This window comes from Botrytis sinoallii (assembly GCF_014898435.1).
Source record: "Botrytis sinoallii strain Bc 23 chromosome Unknown BSIN_026, whole genome shotgun sequence".
Lineage (NCBI taxonomy): Eukaryota > Fungi > Ascomycota > Leotiomycetes > Helotiales > Sclerotiniaceae > Botrytis > Botrytis sinoallii.
Window position 1 is genome coordinate 419,563 of NW_024066053.1, and position 13,734 is coordinate 433,296.

Consider the following 13,734-nt stretch of genomic DNA (forward strand, 5'->3'; position numbering starts at 1 on the left):
ACGACTTCTCGATCGAGGCATTAACTTTTGAAGATAGTATGTCGACGCACACTCTCCTGTTACAGGAAGAATAAGTGCCGACTCTTAAAGACTTTGAGGACTTGTGAAATGAAATCGCAAGACTCAAAGATGAATTGTTATAGTGTAGTCTTAGTATTGTTTATTCATCTCAATTTCCAAGATACTGATAGCAACATCACGCAAATTCTTTTGCAAATCGCGGAGTCCGGACTCCTGATGTTCTAGTCAATTCTATTGAGAGGGCATCTCTTATTATCGGGAAAAGGAAGAATAAGAAAAACCCTTGCTCGCGAAGTCAGTTTTCGTGACGATCCCTTCCGAGTATCGATAGCAGATCCTTTTCAAACCCGGTCGCCTTGCCGAGCGATTTACAAATTCACTGAATACTCTATTTTGTTTACTTATTATTGTAATAGAATGTTTGTACATTTCGAAGCCTATCAATCTTTTATTTAAACTTAAAGATAATGTGGAGCTGAAAGCAAGTCTCTGACAGCTATTGGTTATTGAATAACTCGAACTTTATGAAAATTCGTTTATCTTGGAAGTGTAATAGTGATTTTATGTAGTAGATTAGATGGAAGGAGAGGTACAAGAATATGTATTCTCGTTGTATACTCAAATCCCCCGTTTGATAGGATAGCAATTGATCGATTAATTCGCAGCTATTTATAAGAATCTGGCTGAAGCCGATTATGTACAAATTGAGTATGAATATTGGGTTATGTTTAATAACATTCAACAAGGAAACTTCCTAATATGGTATTGCAGGTTTAGATTATTAGCTATACAGGCGGAAATTATCAATTCGACAACTCTCCTCTGCGATCTGGAAAGAAAAATATCCGATTTCCTCCAACAAGCTATTAATCTCCACATCAACGAATACTATACTATTGAGAATCTAGCTATCAAGCTTACTGAGATCGATAAATTCAAAGTTATGCTTCGAGAATATAATTATTACAAAACAACTAAAGAGATACCTCTTAGAAAGCTATCTAGTAATACTAATTCATCGATTACCCCTAGAAGTACTTTTTGCTCATCAGATAATTCGAATCTATTTACTCAGTTTTACACTCAATATCCTCCTCGCATTTTTACTAGCTATACAGAAACCTTCAAGTCAAACAACACTCTATTTCCAGGAAACAATTTCAATCGTAGTACTACCACCTTTACATTGGGAGTGAATTGCAGTTTCACGCTACGTACAGATAACATAAGTGTTATAGCCGAGATCTAAAAGATTAAAGAAGATGAAGAGTTCTATAATGTAGAAGAGAATACTGAGGAGAATATAAACCAAGAAGTGTAAGTAGAAGCTGTTAAGTCTGTTCGCATTGCTGAAGATCAATGTTTAAATCAATACGCTTAGATAGAAGTTCCTTTTTAAGCGTAATCCGGGATATAAGATTCTTTGATTTGATAAAACTAATAGAAAGTGATTTTATAAACTTACCATATACACTTTCGAAAAACAGATATTCATACAATACTCAATCTCTCATAGATTCCAGAGTAAATAGCTTTGTTTTTATTGACAAGATACTCCTTTTATTATTATTCTTTATATTCAAACCCCGCTTTATACTACTCAAACCACCGATTGAAGTCAAAAGCTACAATAGTATACAAAATGAAGCTATCACTCATTTCACATTTCTTAATTTCACGATTAATACTCGATAATAGTTTTATTTACTATTTCTTATTATCAATTTAGATTTATATAATATAATCCTAGATTACAAATAGTTGATAAAAATCTGAATTAAAGTTGATTGTTTTAATTGATGCCTTGAATAGCTTCTTGAATATCTTCCTACTATTTCCTTATCAAAAAATATACTTTTAATTAGAAATAGTCTTTAATAATCCAGAATCAGTTACTTGAGATAAAAAGATGTTGATAATCGAAATACCTAATTGGAAGAGATATATTATCGACTTGATAATGAATAACCGATTATAGTACTAATTATACCTAAAATACTTATTACCTTTTTTTAAGAGATTAATATAGTAATTTCAGATGTAATTGAAGTTTAGATTTCAATTAATCTGAAGAAGAAACCTATTTTTAATCAAATCTCTATTCAATTTGTTTACAATCCCTCCCGCTTTGTATCTTCGATATATTCGATATTTATATACTCAAGCCGACTCAATTTCAATTTATTTGTAAGAAAAGTAAGGATTATGAGATCTTTATAGTTATATATACAGAAATTGATAATGTTATCTCAATTCACAAATCTAATCAAGACAATAATCATCGAATCTCAACTGTAGTTGTTACCTTAAATAATTCTAAATCAGAAATTATTGTTACTCTCAATCGCATTATTGTAGATATCGAAACGAAACCTCTAATCCCCGAAGTTTATTAGCAATATCACCAAGCATTCTTCAAGTGCAAATCCGATATCCTATTTCTCTCCCGGTTGTATGATTACAAGATTATATTTGAAGAAGAAGATAAAAAAGCTTTCAAATACAGTTCCCTATATAAAATATCGCTCGAATAGCTTAAGATTGTTAAAGAATACATTACAGAGAACCTTGCCAAAGGATTTATAAAACCCAGCCAAACACTGTTCACAATACCGATTCTCTTTGTAAGAAAGCCGAATAAAAGTTTAAGGTTCTATATAGACTTCCGACTACTTAATTCTTTAACACGCAAAGACAGATATTCTTTACCTTTTATTAACAAAACACTCGTATGATTTACTAATACAAAGGTATATACCAAATTAGATATTCGACAAGTGTTCCATTGTATTCGCATGGATTCAGTTTCCGAAGAATACATTACCTTCCGCATTCGATATAATTCTTATAAATGCAAAGTTTTACCTTTTGGACTGACAAACAGCCTTGCAATTTACTAATGATATATAAACAATATCCTATTTGACTATTTAGATAATTTCTATACTGCTTACCTTGATAATATTCTTATATATTCTGAAAACAAAGATGAACACAAGGAACATGTCAAACACGTTCTTGAACAATTTGAATCCGCTGGCCTTCAAGCAAATCTCAAAAAGTACGAATTCAACATCAAATATACAAAGTATTTAGATTTTATCATTTCTACAGATAACATACAAATCGATCCAAAAAAGATTGAAATAATTGCTACTTAAACTTACCCCATTACTGTAAAGGGTATCCAATCGTTCTTAGGTTTTTGTAACTTTTACCGCCAATTCATTAAGAATTACGGTATAATAGTAAAACCTCTTTATAAACTCATAAAAGCGAACATCAAATTCCACTTCGACGAAATCTATCAAATTGCATTTGATATACTCAAAGATAGATTTATCTCTACTCCTCTCCTACAGCATTACAATTATATACTACCCTATATACTGGAAATCAACGCATCCGATAGTATAATCGCTAATATACTATCTCAAAAGTATGATGACAAATAATTACCAATTACCTACTTTTCGAAAACAATAATCGCTGCCAAATTGAACTATAAAATTCATAATAAAAAAATACTCGCAATTATTAAATCCCTAAGCCACTAAAAAGCCAAACTTACCAGATCCCCGCATCAAATCAAAGTATACATCAATCACAAAGCATTCGAATACTTTATATCAACTAAACAGCTGAACACTCAACAAGCACATTAAACAAAACTACTTGCTGATTATAACTTTATCATTATATATCATACTAAAAAGAACAATCCACTTGCAAATACACTTACACACCGCACTAACAAATTGGATTAACAGAATAATACTAAGAAGAAGAATTGTTTTTAACAACTTATAAAAAATAATCAAGTGGATACAAAGATTATACACAAATCTCTACAACAAGACCCGGATATAGTTGCAAACATCAATATATATACAATTACACCGCTTTTCGATATCATAAATCACATTATTGAAGCAAATAGATCCCATCCGAGTTTAGAAGCTCTGTATGTTTAGACTATCAAATCGCACAAGTATTTTATACTCGAAAAAGAACTCTTGCTTTACAACAATCGATTTTATATATCGGATACTGAAAATCTACAAACCTATTTGATTCGCGAAGTTCACGATTCAGTCTTTATTGTACATTCTGATATCAAAAAGATCTACACTCTCTTAGCCAATCAATACTATTGAAAGAACATGAACAATACAATCAACCAATATATACGGAATTGCTACAAATGCAAGCGCAGCTCCATACCAAGAAATCGCACTCCCGATTTCCTCTACCCGCTCCCAATCCCTACGCAAATATAGCAATACGTCATTATAGACTACTATAATTTCAACAAGGATAAATACAATTACAATAACATATTCGTTATTATCAACCAATTAACCAAACAAGCTATTTCGATACCCTATCATAAATCAATTGATTCAAGAGATTAGACCTGCTTATACCTATACCATATATACAGATACTACAATACCTCGAAGACTATAATCTCTAATCATAATCCTCAATTCATATCCAAATTCTAATAAGAATTCAATAATATCTTAGAAACACAAGTCAAGCTATCTACCACTCACCACCTGCAAACTGATAATCAAATTGAGATTTATAATCAATATCTTTAATAACATTTACAATCCTTTATAAACTATTATCAAGATAATTAATTTGAATTTCTATTAATAATAAATTACATTTAACTCATATTTCTCTATAAATCATTAGATAATCAAACTCTATACAAGACCTTGTATAGCTATCTACCCCGTAATCCCTAGGATTGAAAACTCGACTTCATCTTGCCTATCAATAATTTGAATATAATCAATACTAAAGAGTATATCAAATATAATAAATTAGTACTTAATCAAGCAAAAGAAAATATCTTATATATACAAAAAAAGATGTCTCAATTAGTTAATTCATATCGCCATTCAATCGATTTTGATATAAAAGATTACATATAGCTTAATATAAAGGATTTTCCAATATAACGACCATTCAAGAAACTGAATTACTCTATTCAAAGGAGATTCAAGATCATTAGTCGGGCCAGAAATTCCTTTCGATTAGATTTACCATCCACTATAAAAGTCCACTCTATATTTCCATTTAGCAAGCTTTGTAAAGCAACAAACAACTCACTTCCCGAACAAATCCTCGAACCATCACTCCCAATAAATATCACCAGTGATACCGAATAAAAAGTGAAGCATATTCTAATTATAAAGAAAATACACTGATAATTTAAGTACAGAATATCATAACTGAACACCAATAACAATCTCACCTGATACCCCGCCTTTGACTTAAAAACTGTCCTGCATTACCTCTGTGACTTCCACCTATGAAATCCCACTCTGCCAGGACCCCCTGTGCACCTATCGGAGTGGATTTGTCTCTATAAGAATGAAAAGAATAATTACGATTTTACAGATAACAATCAATATATAAATGAAAAAGATAGAAAGAATTTCTTTAATTTATTATTATGATAAAGAAAATCCTAATTGTACAAGAAACTGAAAGCAACCAGACAAAAATGAAATATCAATAAAGAAAGTCTTTTCCCTTGTCTGGTAGGCTTAAATCAAGTTAGAAAGAAAGTCCCTACGGATATCAACAATTATAATCAGGCAAGACATGACAGTAAAAGCTGAATGATTTAAATCAAAATATTAGCCGAGTCCCCAGCTAACAGCAACAACAAGCACATACAGGACAACCACAAGCCGAAAGATAAAACAACTGTTGACCATAGCATACACAATAACAAAACCAAGTCTGCACTCAGTCACACCCAACCGCTCGCGAACTACCGAAAGCTCTACTTCCATCTAAGTTATGATAAGCTGGTGCTGCTGTTTCAATTCGTCTCCCTGCACTGCAACCTCTGTTACACGACATTCTGTGGCTTCTCGAGCAAGGATAAGAGAAAGTATTTTTTTCGAAATGCGATTTTTTAGTTCTTCTTGTATGTCAAGCTATTTCAAGAATTAATTTTACTAAAAACTAGTAAAGTTGTAATTTACCTTTGCTATGTTGCTGTACTCAGTAATAGCCGATTGGTATTGGAAAAATATTTTGTGTATATCCCTGTCAGACAAGCGCTTATACTTATATTTGCCAGTCAGACAAAGCAGACAACGAGATTGACCAGACGATTGTTCAGGAAGTCGATAATAGATGCTATCTCCCTTGCTGGAAATACAACTGTATACACAGTCAACACAAACCTAGCTATTCTTTCAAATACATTGTTCTCGTTATAATACCGTCTTTTTTGATAACCTCTTACTTGAAGATCTCTACTTGTTGATATCAACAAAGCCAACACTTCTGCAACAGGGCATATCGAATTTATAACCAGATTGATTTTAATGCAAGACCTTTAGAATATCTTTCTTAACTATTTTGCTATCATTTTCAAGATTACGAAAATAATGTATCACTGCAGTCAACTTATCAGTAAACTTCTTTTTGTAATTGTTAACACAATCGATCAAGGGATTATATTTTTCCTTCGAATTCTGTTTCGGAAGACGATGGAACGAATATATCCAATGAGCATATCGAAGATCGACCCCATTCTCAGATATATTGCCTTCAGTATCTATAATCGCATTTGTTAAACAAGCTAACTGTAAGCCGAAAATACCAAAAGAAAGCTTTACTTATATGCATCTTTGTTATCCAACTCATCTTCCTCATCATCCTCCTTCTTACCAACAGGATCACTGCCATTCCTATTGTAGCTCGACTCCTTCTCTTCTTCAACAAAACACTTGCCTTGTACAACAGAAGAGATAGATGTTCTTTTCGTTACAAGCTATAAAGAAGTATATCAACAAAGCAAACACAAAAGAAAAATAAACAACTCATTGCCATATGTGTATTCTCCTGCTATTTCAGCTGTATTGATAACAACTTACTCTTGCTGCTGTGTTTTCTTGATAGTATGGAAGGCATATTGATTATTGATTGAAGGATACAAAAAAGATAAATAACCAGAAAAGATTTAAAAGAGAGAGGGAAATTCAAGTGATCTATATACTTCAAAGGCTTCATATTGTTGCTAGGCTACAGGACGGTTTTCTCCATTTCCCATACACCTTCCTATTACAAAAAAAGCAAAATTTGCGCATACGCCTATTTACCACACTATACTACAACATAAACAACAACGTCTTATTAGGATCACCGATACATCTACAGATTAGATAATTGTAAAGCTTGAGGGCAAGCTTTTTCGAAAGGAAAAGTAATATCACAGATCGCACCCAATCGCAACTGTGATTGCTTACATACACGCTTGCACACGTGCACAATTACATATACATAGCTAATATATAGGAATACTCTACAAACGCTTTGCTCCCGATTCTATAGTTGTAGATTCTAAGGATAAATTGTACCCTGCTCTCGCAGTTCTTCTAAGGCAAAGTGTCACATTGAGGGGATTACAACACAGGATTTCCTGGTTGTATGCGGTATTCCCCAGGGATCGCTACTTTCCCCTATTCTGTATATTCTTTATCTTGCTGAGCTTTTCAATCAAGATAGAGCATAGTGTTTTAGATATACTGATAATATAGCTATATATTATATGTCTAAGGACCTATCTACGAATATACATATACTCTACTGAACCATTTAATGTATCCTACAATAAGAAGATCAGAATAAGGTTTTTTTCGCTCCGGAAAAGTTTGAACTACTTTATATATCGAGGAAACATGAAATTGCAAACCCGACTATAAGGATAAATCGGAATCAAATCATCACATTAATCCCTTTAGGGCTTACCAACAAAGCACAACCAACCTTACACTAGCTTGACGTCTTTTTTGATTGGCGTTTAATATTTCTATAGTATGTCAAAACGCGTATTGCGAAAGCTATGCGTGTTGCATCCCATATCCAATCAATAGTTTATACAGCTTACAGACTATTTATAGCCTGCCTGCAAAAAGCAATTATTATTTGTGTACTCCCTGTTGCTCTCTTCGGCTTCGAAATATAGTTCGATGGGCTATACAAACAACGCCCAAATGCAGGCTATATTCCGATCAGCACTGGAATCAAGAAACATATCGATCTAGTCAGCAAGATGATTTATAATATGGTATGGGGAGCTTTATCTATTTATAAGACAATCCCGATAACCACACTTCTTATAAAAGCTAGTCTCCCAGTTGGAATTGTTGTATTAAAGTAAGCCAGATTGAGATTCGCATTTTGGCTTCAGATAGTAAATACACAATACCTATTTATAAACCGATTGAAGCTGTGCATCAGAAAAAAAGGATAAGGCATAGATATTCTAAAAGATCCTAATACAAAACTGCAAAGAATGGGATGGGTGATTCTTGTTATCGAGTGTCCCAAACTCTTACAACCTTATTTCTTTTCCGAATATTATACCGATCTAATAAATAATATAAACAAAGAGGATGCTGTAAAAGCATTCAAGAAATAATAGGATTTAATCCCCCAAGAAGATTATTCTGTATTTTCAGATGGGTTTGAATAATACAACGAATACAATTACTATATAGGATACAGCTTTATAATCTATTACAGTAAATAATAGATCAATAGTGGTTATAGCTACATATACAAATAGTTACATATTTTTAATGTTAAGGCGATCGGCGTGTGACAGGGATTAGAACGCCTTCTGAGTATTATTAATTGTCTCTATTAGGGATGAATATAGTTATATATTAATAGTATTTTAATAATCTAGGGAATGCAAGGAAGTGTTGCTGCCTCCTCTCAATAAGCATACCACAAGTATTATCAAGCGATATAACATTACAATATTGTAATCAAATAGTTCTCTAAGTATATTGAGATTAAGGGCAACAAGGCAGCCAATCGCCTTACTGATCAGGGCACAGCTGGGCCGCTTGATCCTGGCCTATCCTGTTTCCCTATAGTCAGCAGCTCCTGCTCTGTCCTACATACCAAATATCAACGTTCCAAGAATAGATAATAAAAGGAAAAAAGAGATCTGATCTCCAAAATATATGATATATGGAAATCAGTATATAATATCTTAAAACCGGAAAGCCTCAAGCTTTCTTGTAAAGTATTATACAGATTTATAACAATGCGGACCGGATATGGTGACTTTGCAGCCTATTATATTAAATTCAATTACGAAAATAGTATAAATATCTATATATATAGAATTAAAAAAAGCCCATTATATTTCTTTCAATATTTAATCAATAATCAAATGCATAGTAACTAGTCATTTATATCAAATCAACTTCGATCCGAATAGAACACGATAATATATATCAACTACATCCTGTAAATATAATATAGTTTTATTGATCTTCTTACTAGATCTGAATTCTATATTAGAATATACTCAAACTATATAAAACTATACGAATTCCAATCTATTCCAATACTCTAAGGATGAGCTCTCCATTTCAATTAATCTAAAACCCGCACCGACTAGTTATAAACACTCCGAGCGTTTTTCCGATTAATAGCAATTGATTTAATTATCCGCTAATACCTAGATAATATACAAAACAAGGCCCTTTAAAATAGAATCATAAATCTTTAGACAGAATAATCACAGGATCGCCATAAGCGATATTGAATAGGGGAACATTAGAGGCAATAAGTCTCTGATTAGCTAACATTACACTACTATGAGCGGCTGGAATGCTAGCGGTCTGTAGGCCCGCTCTTTAGTATGTCTAGAATACCCCTTGGGAGGTCAGATATTAGACGTTAATCACTATAAATAAATAAAATAAATAGATGAATATAAAGATTATACACGAATCTCTACAACAAGATCCGGATATAGTTGCAAATATCGATATATATATAATCATATTGCTTTTCGATATTATAAATCACATTATTAAAGTAAATAGATCCTATTTGAATTTAGAAGCTTTGTGTATTTAGATTATCAAATCGCACAAGCATCTCACACTCGAGAAAGGACTCTTGCTTTACAACGATTGACTTTATGTATCGGATACTGAAAATCTGCGAATCTATTTGATTTGTGAAGTTCATGATTCAATCTCCACTGTATACCCTGATATCAAAAAGACTTATATTCTTTTAGCTAATCAATATTATTGGAAGAATATAAATAATATAATCAACCAATATATATGGAATTACTATAAGTGTAAGCACAGCTCCATACCAAAAGATTACATTTCCGGTTTTCTTCACCTGCTCCCAATTCCTATGCGAGTATAGTAATATATTACTATAAACTATTATAGTTTCAATAAGAATAAATACAATTACAACAACGTATTCGTTATTATCAACCGATTAACCAAACAAGCTATTTTGATATTTTATTATAAATCAATTGATTCGAAGATCAGGTCTGCTTATACCTATATCATATATATAGATACTACAATGCCCCGGAAACTATAATCTCTAATTGTAATCCTCAATTCATATCCAAATTCTAACAAGAATTCAATAATATTTTAAAAATACAAGTCAAGTTATTTATTACTTATTACCCACAAACTAACAGTTAAATTAAGATTTATAATCAATATCTTTAATAATGCTTATAACCCTTTATAAATTATTATTAAGATAATTAATCTGAATTCCTATTAATGATGAATTATGCTTAATTTACATTTCCTTATAAATCACTAGGTAGTTAAACTCCATACAAGACCTTATATAGCTATCTACCCTGCAATCCCTAGAATTGGAAACCCGATTTCACTGTGTTTGTTAACGATTTGAATATAATCGATATTAAAGAGTATACTAAATACAATAAACTAGTATTCGATTGAGTAAAAGAAAATATCTTGTATACACAAGAAAAGATATTTTGATTAGCCAACTTGTATTGCTGCTCAATCGATTTTGATATAGGAGATTATGTATAACTCAATATAAGGGACTTTCCAATATAACAACTATCCAAAAAACTGGATTATTCTATTTAAAATAGATTCAAGATTATTAATTGAATTGGAGATTCCTTCCAATTGGACTTACTACCTACTATAAAAGTCCACCCTGTATTTCCATCTAGCAAGCTCTATAAAATAGTAGATAACCCACTTCCTGAACAAATCCTTAAACCATTATTTCTAATAAATATTACCAGTAATATTGAATGGGAAATGAAGTATATTTTAGTTATAAGAAAGTATATTGATAGTTTAAGTATAGAGTATTATAGCTAAACATTGATAACGATTTTACCTAATACCCTACCTCTAATTTAAAAATTGCTCTGTACCACCTTCATGATTTTCATCTACAAAATCCCACTCTGCCAGAACCCTCTACACATCTACCAGAATGGATTTGTTTTTATAAGAATAGAAAGGATGATTACAATTTCACAGATAACAATCAATATATGAATGAAAAAGATAGAAAGAATTTCTTTAATTCATTATTGTAACAAAGAAAATCCTAATCGCACGAGAGGCTGAAAGTGATTGGAAAAGATTTGAAAGAGAGAGGGAAATTCGGGCGATCTATATGCTTCGAAGGCTTCGCACTGTTGCTAGGCTACAGGACGGTTTCCTTCATTTCCATACGCCTTCCCGTCGCGAAAAAAGCAAAATTTGTGTATACGTTTGTTTACCACGCTATACTACAATATAAACAACAATGTCTCATTGGGATCGCCAATGTATCTACGGATTAAGTAATTGTGAAGCTTAAAGGCAAGCTTTTTCGAAAGGGAGGGTAATATTACGGATCATATCCAATCGCAGCTGCAATCGCTTATATACACACTTGTATATATGCACAATCATATATACATAGCTAGTATATAGAAACACTCTACAAACACTTTGCTTCTGATTCTATAATTGTAGATTCTAAGAATAAATTGTACTCTGCTCTCACACTTCTTCTAAGGCAAAGTGTTACAATATTCGGTAATAAGTATACCTCAAATGATACCAGAAGTTCTCAGGATTTGTTTATTATAGTTTGGTTTGAAGCCTGATGCTGTCATCTAAATACAAGACTAAAGAAAAATAAGTACAATTCTTTATCTATTAACAAAATCGATATATCACCATCCCATTGTTTATATCATCAATTATATATCAGATTCTATTGAAGATCTATAAGAAGCTAATATTTAGTATAGTGAAGAGCTAGCGCCGCGCTAGTTAATATAATGCCGTCTTTAATCACATAATCGATATCCCGATACTTCTTCCTTTTTCTTTTTCTTTTACTCTTATTCTTCCTCTTCCTCTTCTTCCTCTTTCTTCGCCCGCCCTCTTCGCCCGCCCTCTTCGCCCGCCCTCTTCTCCCGCCCTCTTCCTCTTCCTCTTCCTCTTCCTCTTCCTCTTCCTCTTCCTCTTCCTCTTCCTCTTCCTCTTCCTCTTCCTCTTCCTCTTCCTCTTCCTCTTCCTCTTCCTCTTCCTCTTCCTCTTCCTATTAAACCACTTCTCTCTCCAATCGTTGTTTGGCACCTCGTCTATGCCATGGTGTTCTGAATATTGGTTCAAAAGTAAATCCGTCAGTTGGTCCCGGTCGCCTTGAGTTAGCTGAATATGCGTATTGATGATTTGTGCCACATTTAGTCTTTGATAACCTGCTGGTATGAGGTCTCTGTGCACGTTGATACCGGCTGGAATCTGATCCTATCGGTTTAGAATAACCTCATTCGAAGGATTTATCATCTCTATAATTTTAATAAGCATATTGATTATTCATCAAAAAGTCAAATCAATCATATAAAAGAATACACTTACGTCTTAAATTGTGGAGGCGGTCATTTTCGGCCTGACCCGGATCGTTCGGCCCGCCAGGAGGTGGGTTTTGCTTTGGGGGCGATTGAATCAGGGCCGCGAGTATGATTTTCTAAAAATTTATATAGTGAAATTGACTTAAACGGGCATTCCTTTATATAAAAGCATATAGTCCTAATTTTCCTAATACCCTTATAAAAGTGGGTGGGAATGGCCCAAGCTTTAGCCTATTACATAATGAATTCAGAAATTCACATGATATACTTAATGAAAATGGAAAGGCTGAAGGTATAAAACGAGGCTAAATGCCAAGGCTGAACGGTATATACGAGCAACCCCTGTATACGGGCATTTAGGCCTTGAAGTTTTTAGACCCTTATATCCAGATTCATCTGTATGCGTAACCGATATATGAGGTATGAACAGTAGAAGATGAAAGATTTTAACCAGAAAAATCAGGAAATATTCGATATGATGATTGTTATTTATATTATTCATTGCGTTCCACTATCTGCCCTTTACCCTGAGACCCTTCTTTACACCCACTTCACTTCTGCATCATATTCCTAAACTTCAACCTCTTCTCCAACATAACACAACATCTTTGATGGTCTAACGGTCATGATTTCCGCTTGTCAATTGTTTCATTGCAAGCCGCGGGAGACCGGGGTTCGACTCCCGTCAGAGAGTTCAATTACATAGAATTCCTTGAATCTCTTGTTCAAATTCGTTTTTTTGCAATTGTTGTTGGTGTTGCGAATTTTTCTTTACTCAAATTTTTAGCCGAGGCGATAATTTTTGGGTGTGGTGAGTGTAGCGGGGAGGTTAGTGGGGTATGGATATGGAACCTTTTTTTCTTTCGAGTGGGGTTTCTTGCTGAAGGAGAGAGCGGCGATCGGGATGAGAAGTTTCTGATTTGATTGATCGTGGGTCATGTCGCGTCTATTTAGTGCCAGACGAAGGTTGCATCTTGTGA